Source organism: Oncorhynchus tshawytscha, linkage group LG21 (genome assembly GCF_018296145.1).
Source record: "Oncorhynchus tshawytscha isolate Ot180627B linkage group LG21, Otsh_v2.0, whole genome shotgun sequence".
Lineage (NCBI taxonomy): Eukaryota > Metazoa > Chordata > Actinopteri > Salmoniformes > Salmonidae > Oncorhynchus > Oncorhynchus tshawytscha.
In genome coordinates, this window is record NC_056449.1 from 28806357 (window position 1) to 28813886 (window position 7530).

Below are 7530 nucleotides of genomic sequence, written 5' to 3' on the forward strand. Positions count from 1 at the left end.
TGGCCATGTCACTGTACATAGATCTTTCTATTTTCATGTTCTACTGTGTTATTGACTATGTTTGTTTACGTGTAGCTCTGTGTTGTTGTTTTTGTCGCATTGCTTTGCTTTATTCTTGGCCAGGTCGCAGTTGTAAATGAGAACTTGTTCCCAACTGGCCGACCTGGCTAAATAAAGGTAAAATAAAATAAACACCCTTGTAGCTACTACTGTGTCTTTGTTGACGTTGAAGTAGTAGGCTACTGTTTCTCCTCCATATCTGTTGGTCGTATGCCACCCTGTGGTCGATGGTGGAATCATATTTTACTGAGAGCAGAAAACAAGCGTGATGAAACTATTCCTACAACGTCTGGAACGCTACAAAACACCAGAAATAAGTGGTGTCTTTCGGTTGGCTGTGTGCACGAATGTGATTTCAGCATTTTGGTACATCGCCTACTTGTGTGTAACCAGACCAACATTTAGACCAAAAATGCAATGTATAAATTTCTACCGTGTTGCTTGATGGGAAAATAGTCGGTCCGTGATATAATATAGTAAAACAAAATGTATTGCTTTTTCTTCGCCTTGTCCGCAACTGTATTCGTAAATGTCATTAAACCTTGTTCAATATGATGTGGTATTATCAGTATTAGAAGTGGTAACCGTGAGTCAAACACCTTTGTCCTGGAAGGAGTGCTCCTCTACCAACGTGTAGAACTCATACTTACCTGGCAAGGGAGACACCGTGATCAAGAAGGCGGTTCACCCAGGGCGAGGCTCAGCCATTGCACTCCGGCTGTGCTGACCCCTGCGAATTTCTCAAATGTGGAAATCTCGATTGCATAATTTCTGGTAGTGGGGGACTGCGTTCGCGCTCTCCCCTGATCTTGATGTTAAAAACAATTAAGGTACATATTTAATTCGATGTGTTTCATTTAACTTGCAGTTCTATTGAGTTTCGTGTTGAGAGGGACATTTGTCAACATTTACATGTTCCAGATGAATGGCTATAGAATGTAGGGTCTGTTTATAAGTCAACTAAGGCCTCAGAGATACATTTTTGTCTTCTGATAACCCGGATGTGTGTGATATGTTATTGTAGCACTGGTGATTATGCCTGTCATGTCCTGATAATGTCAAGGAAAAGGCCTACTTGTGAATGGATCATTTTGTGCCCTCATGACGTAATCTGGATTGAGGTATTTTATTTGCTAGATTATTAAGTCATTTATAGGACAGTTTGTCATTTAAGACCACAGTAAATGTCAACCATTACCATGACAACAGACATTTCCCTGGTCAACCATTACCATGCCACAGACATTTCCCTGGTCAACCATTACCATGCCACAGACATTTCCCTGGTCAACCATTACCATGACAACAGACATTTCCCTGGTCAACCATTACCATGACAACAGACATTTTCCCTGGTCAACCATTACCATGCCACAGTCATTTCCCTGGTCAACCATTACCATTCCACAGTCATTTCCCTGGTCAACCATTACCATGCCACAGACATGTCCCTGGTCTACCATGCCACAGACATTTCCCTGGTCAACCATTACCATGACAACAGACATTTCCCTGGTCAACCATTACCATGACAACAGACATTTCCCTGGTCAACCATGCCACAGACATTTCCAGTCAACCATTTGACCCCATTTCCCAACCATTACCATGACAACAGACATTTCCCTGGTCAACCATTACCATGACAGACATTTCCCTGGTCAACCATTTTCCATGACATTTTCCCTGGTCAACCATTACCATGCCACAGACATTTCCCTGGTCAACCATTACCATGCCACAGTCATTTCCCTGGTCAACCATTACCATGCCACAGACATGTCCCTGGTCTACCATGCCACAGACATTTCCCTGGTCAACCATTACCATGACAACAGACATTTCCCTGGTCAACCATTACCATGACAACAGACATTTTCCCTGGTCAATCATTACCATGCCACAGACATGTCCCTGGTCTACCATGTCACAGACATTTCCCTGGTCAACCATTACCATGACAACAGACATTTCCCTGGTCAACCATTACCATGCCACGGACATTTCCCTGGTCAACCATTACCATGACAAGAGACATTTTCCCTGGTCAACCATTACCATGACAAGAGACATTTTCCCTGGTCAACCATTACCATGCCACAGACATGTCCCTGGTCTACCATGCCACAGACATTTCCCTGGTCAACCATTACCATGACAACATACATTTCCCTGGTCAACCATTACCATCACATTTCCCTGGTACATTACCATGCCACAGACATTTCCCTGGTCAACCATTACCATGCCACAGACATTTCCCTGGTCAACCATTACCATGACAACAGACATTTCCCTGGTCAACCATTACCATGACAACAGACATTTCCCTGGTACCATGACAACAGACATTTCCCTGGTCAACCATTACCCATTTCCCTGGTCAACCATTACCATGACAACAGACATTTTCCCATGGTCATTACCATTACCATGGTCAACCATTACAGACATTTCCCTGGTCAACCATTACCATGACAACAGACATTTCCCTGGTCAACCATGCCACAGACATTTCCCTGGTCAACCATTACCATGACAACAGACATTTCCCTGGTCAACCATTACCATGACAACAGACATTTCCCTGGTCAACCATACCACAGACATTTCCCTGGTCAACCATTACCATGACAACATACATTTCCCTGGTCAATCATTACCATGACAACAGACATTTCCCTGGTCAACCATTACCATGACAACAGACATTTTCCCTGGTCAACCATTACCATGCCACAGACATGTCCCTGGTCTACCATGCCACAGACATTTCCCTGGTCAACCATTACCACGCCAACAGACATTTCCCTGGTCAACCATTACCATTCCACAGACATTTCCCTGGTCAACCATTACCATGCCACAGACATGACATTTTTTTTTTTTGCAGTGAGAATGTGAAGTGAGCTATTCTGCCAAAATGTATTTAGGCATATTAAAACACTTCAGTTTAACCCAGATCACAAGTATCATCCTGTCAATTTACAGATACAATTACAAATACGAGTATGGCCATGTCACTGTACATAGATCTTTCTATTTTCATGTTCTACTGTGTTATTGACTATGTTTGTTTACGTGTAGCTCTGTGTTGTTGTTTTTGTCGCATTGCTTTGCTTTATTCTTGGCCAGGTCGCAGTTGTAAATGAGAACTTGTTCCCAACTGGCCGACCTGGCTAAATAAAGGTAAAATAAAATAAACACCCTTGTAGCTACTACTGTGTCTTTGTTGACGTTGAAGTAGTAGGCTACTGTTTCTCCTCCATATCTGTTGGTCGTATGCCACCCTGTGGTCGATGGTGGAATCATATTTTACTGAGAGCAGAAAACAAGCGTGATGAAACTATTCCTACAACGTCTGGAACGCTACAAAACACCAGAAATAAGTGGTGTCTTTCGGTTGGCTGTGTGCACGAATGTGATTTCAGCATTTTGGTACATCGCCTACTTGTGTGTAACCAGACCAACATTTAGACCAAAAATGCAATGTATATAGAATTTCTACCGTGTTGCTTGATGGGAAAATAGTCGGTCCGTGATATAATATAGTAAAACAAAATGTATTGCTTTTTCTTCGCCTTGTCCGCAACTGTATTCGTAAATGTCATTAAACCTTGTTCAATATGATGTGGTATTATCAGTATTAGAAGTGGTAACCGTGAGTCAAACACCTTTGTCCTGGAAGGAGTGCTCCTCTACCAACGTGTAGAACTCATACTTACCTGGCAAGGGAGACACCGTGATCAAGAAGGCGGTTCACCCAGGGCGAGGCTCAGCCATTGCACTCCGGCTGTGCTGACCCCTGCGAATTTCTCAAATGTGGAAATCTCGATTGCATAATTTCTGGTAGTGGGGGACTGCGTTCGCGCTCTCCCCTGATCTTGATGTTAAAAACAATTAAGGTACATATTTAATTCGATGTGTTTCATTTAACTTGCAGTTCTATTGAGTTTCGTGTTGAGAGGGACATTTGTCAACATTTACATGTTCTTATCAGATGAATGGCTATAGAATGTAGGGTCTGTTTATAAGTCAACTAAGGCCTCAGAGATACATTTTTGTCTTCTGATAACCCGGATGTGTGTGATATGTTATTGTAGCACTGGTGATTATGCCTGTCATGTCCTGATAATGTCAAGGAAAAGGCCTACTTGTGAATGGATCATTTTGTGCCCTCATGACGTAATCTGGATTGAGGTATTTTATTTGCTAGATTATTAAGTCATTTATAGGACAGTTTGTCATTTAAGACCACAGTAAATGTCAACTTACCATGACAACAGACATTTCCCTGGTCAACCATTACCATGCCACAGACATTTCGCTGGTCAACCATTACCATGCCACAGTCATTGCCCTGGTCAACCATTGACCATTTCCCTGGTCAACCATTACAGACATTTCCCTGGTCAACCATTACCATTACCATTTCCCTGGTCAACAGACATTTCCCTGGTCAACCATTGACAACAGACATTTCCCTGGTCAACAGACATTGGTCAACCATGACATGCCACAGACATTTCCCTGGTCAACCATTACCATGACAACAGACATTTCCCTGGTCAACCATTACCATGACAACATTCCCTGGTCAACCATTACCATGCCACAGACATTTCCCTGGTCAACCATTACCATGACCACAGACATTTCCCTGGTCAACCATTACCATGCCACAGACATTTCCCTGGTCAACCATTACCATGCCACAGACATTTCCCTGGTCAACCATTACCATGCCACAGTCATTGCCCTGGTCAACCATTACCATGCCACAGACATTTCCCTTGTCAACCATTACCATGACAACAGACATTCCCTGGTCAACCATTACCATGACAACATACAGTTTCCCTGGTCAACCATTACCATGCCACAGTCATTGCCCTGGTCAACCATTACCATGCCACAGACATTTTCCTGGTCAACCATTACCTTGACAACAGACATTTCCCTGGTCAACCATTACCATGACAACAGACATTTTCCCTGGTCAACCATTACCATTTCCCTGGTCATTACCATTACCATTGCCACAGACATTTCCCTGGTCACCACCATTTTCAACCATTACCATGACAGACATTTCCCTGGTCAACCATTACCACAGACATTTCCCTGGTCAACCATTACCATGCCACAGACATTTCCCTGGTTACCATGACAACAGACATTTCCCACAGACATTTCCCTGGTCAACCATTACCATGACATTTCCCTGGTCAACAGACATTTCCCTGGTCAACCATTACCATGACAACAGACATTTTCCCTGGTCAACCATTACCATGACAACAGACATTTCCCTGGTCAACCATTACCATGACAACAGTCATTTCCCTGGTCAACCATTACCATGCCACAGACATTTCCCTGGTCAACCATTACCATGACAACAGACATTTCCCTGGTCAACCATTACCATGACAGACATTTCCCTGGTCAACCATTACCATGCCACAGACATGTCCCTGGTCTACCATGCCACAGACATTTCCCTGGTCAACCATTACCATGACAACATACATTTCCCTGGTCAACCATTACCATGCCACAGACATTTCCCTGGTCAACCATTACCATGACCACAGACATTTCCCTGGTCAACAGACATTTCCCTGGTCAACCATGACAACAGACCATGTCAACCATTACCACAGACATTTTCCCAACCATTCAACAACATTTCCCTGGTCAACCATTACATGACAACAGACATTTTCCCATGACAACAGACATTCCCTGGTCAACCATTACCATGACAACAGACATTTCCCTGGTCAACCATTACCATTCCACAGACATTTCCCTGGTCAACCATTACCATGACAACAGACATTTTCCCTGGTCAACCATTACCATGACAACAGACATTTCCCTGGTCAACCATTACCATGACAACAGACATTTCCCTGGTCAACCATTACCATGACAACAGACATTTCCCTGGTCAACCATTACCATGACAACAGACATTTCCCTGGTCAACCATTACCATGACAACAGACATTTTCCCTGGTCAACCATTACCATGCCACAGACATGTCCCTGGTCTACCATGCCACAGACATTTCCCTGGTCAACCATTACCACGCCACAGACATTTCCCTGGTCAATCATTACCATTCCACAGACATTTCCCTGGTCAACCATTACCACGCCACAGACATGTTTTTTTTTTGCAGTGAGAATGTGAAGTGAGCTATTCTGCCAAAATGTATTTAGGCATATTAAAACACTTCAGTTTAACCCAGATCACAAGTATCATCCTGTCAATTTACAGATACAATTACAAATACGAGTATGGCCATGTCACTGTACATAGATCTTTCTATTTTCATGTTCTACTGTGTTATTGACTATGTTTGTTTACGTGTAGCTCTGTGTTGTTGTTTTTGTCGCATTGCTTTGCTTTATTCTTGGCCAGGTCGCAGTTGTAAATGAGAACTTGTTCCCAACTGGCCGACCTGGCTAAATAAAGGTAAAATAAAATAAACACCCTTGTAGCTACTACTGTGTCTTTGTTGACGTTGAAGTAGTAGGCTACTGTTTCTCCTCCATATCTGTTGGTCGTATGCCACCCTGTGGTCGATGGTGGAATCATATTTTTACTGACAGAAAACAAGCGTGATGAAACTATTCCTACAACGTCTGGAACGCTACAAAACACCAGAAATAAGTGGTGTCTTTCGGTTGGCTGTGTGCACGAATGTGATTTCAGCATTTTGGTACATCGCCTACTTGTGTGTAACCAGACCAACATTTAGACCAAAAATGCAATGTATATAGAATTTCTACCGTGTTGCTTGATGGGAAAATAGTCGGTCCGTGATATAATATAGTAAAACAAAATGTATTGCTTTTTCTTCGCCTTGTCCGCAACTGTATTCGTAAATGTCATTAAACCTTGTTCAATATGATGTGGTATTATCAGTATTAGAAGTGGTAACCGTGAGTCAAACACCTTTGTCCTGGAAGGAGTGCTCCTCTACCAACGTGTAGAACTCATACTTACCTGGCAAGGGAGACACCGTGATCAAGAAGGCGGTTCACCCAGGGCGAGGCTCAGCCATTGCACTCCGGCTGTGCTGACCCCTGCGAATTTCTCAAATGTGGAAATCTCGATTGCATAATTTCTGGTAGTGGGGGACTGCGTTCGCGCTCTCCCTGATCTTGATGTTAAAAACAATTAAGGTACATATTTAATTCGATGTGTTTCATTTAACTTGCAGTTCTATTGAGTTTCGTGTTGAGAGGGACATTTGTCAACATTTACATGTTCTTATCAGATGAATGGCTATAGAATGTAGGGTCTGTTTATAAGTCAACTAAGGCCTCAGAGATACATTTTTGTCTTCTGATAACCCGGATGTGTGTGATATGTTATTGTAGCACTGGTGATTATGCCTGTCATGTCCTGATAATGTCAAGGAAAAGGCCTACTTGTGAATGGATCATTTTGTG

At 42.9% G+C, this 7530-nt stretch overlaps 3 non-coding genes across 3 annotated transcripts; all 3 read left to right on the plus strand.

Annotated features, from left to right (window-relative positions):
* The first annotated feature begins 702 nt into the window (after positions 1-702).
* Positions 703-866, plus strand: LOC121840399. Its single transcript, XR_006079613.1, has one exon. It is a non-coding gene; the product is annotated as a U1 spliceosomal RNA (small nuclear RNA).
* Positions 867-3777: 2911 nt separating this feature from the next.
* Positions 3778-3941, plus strand: LOC112235227. The gene has a single exon (XR_002951023.2). It is a non-coding gene; the product is annotated as a U1 spliceosomal RNA (small nuclear RNA).
* A 3132-nt stretch (positions 3942-7073) lies between these two features.
* Positions 7074-7237, plus strand: LOC121840400. The gene has a single exon (XR_006079614.1). It is a non-coding gene; the product is annotated as a U1 spliceosomal RNA (small nuclear RNA).
* Positions 7238-7530: the final 293 nt, after the last annotated feature.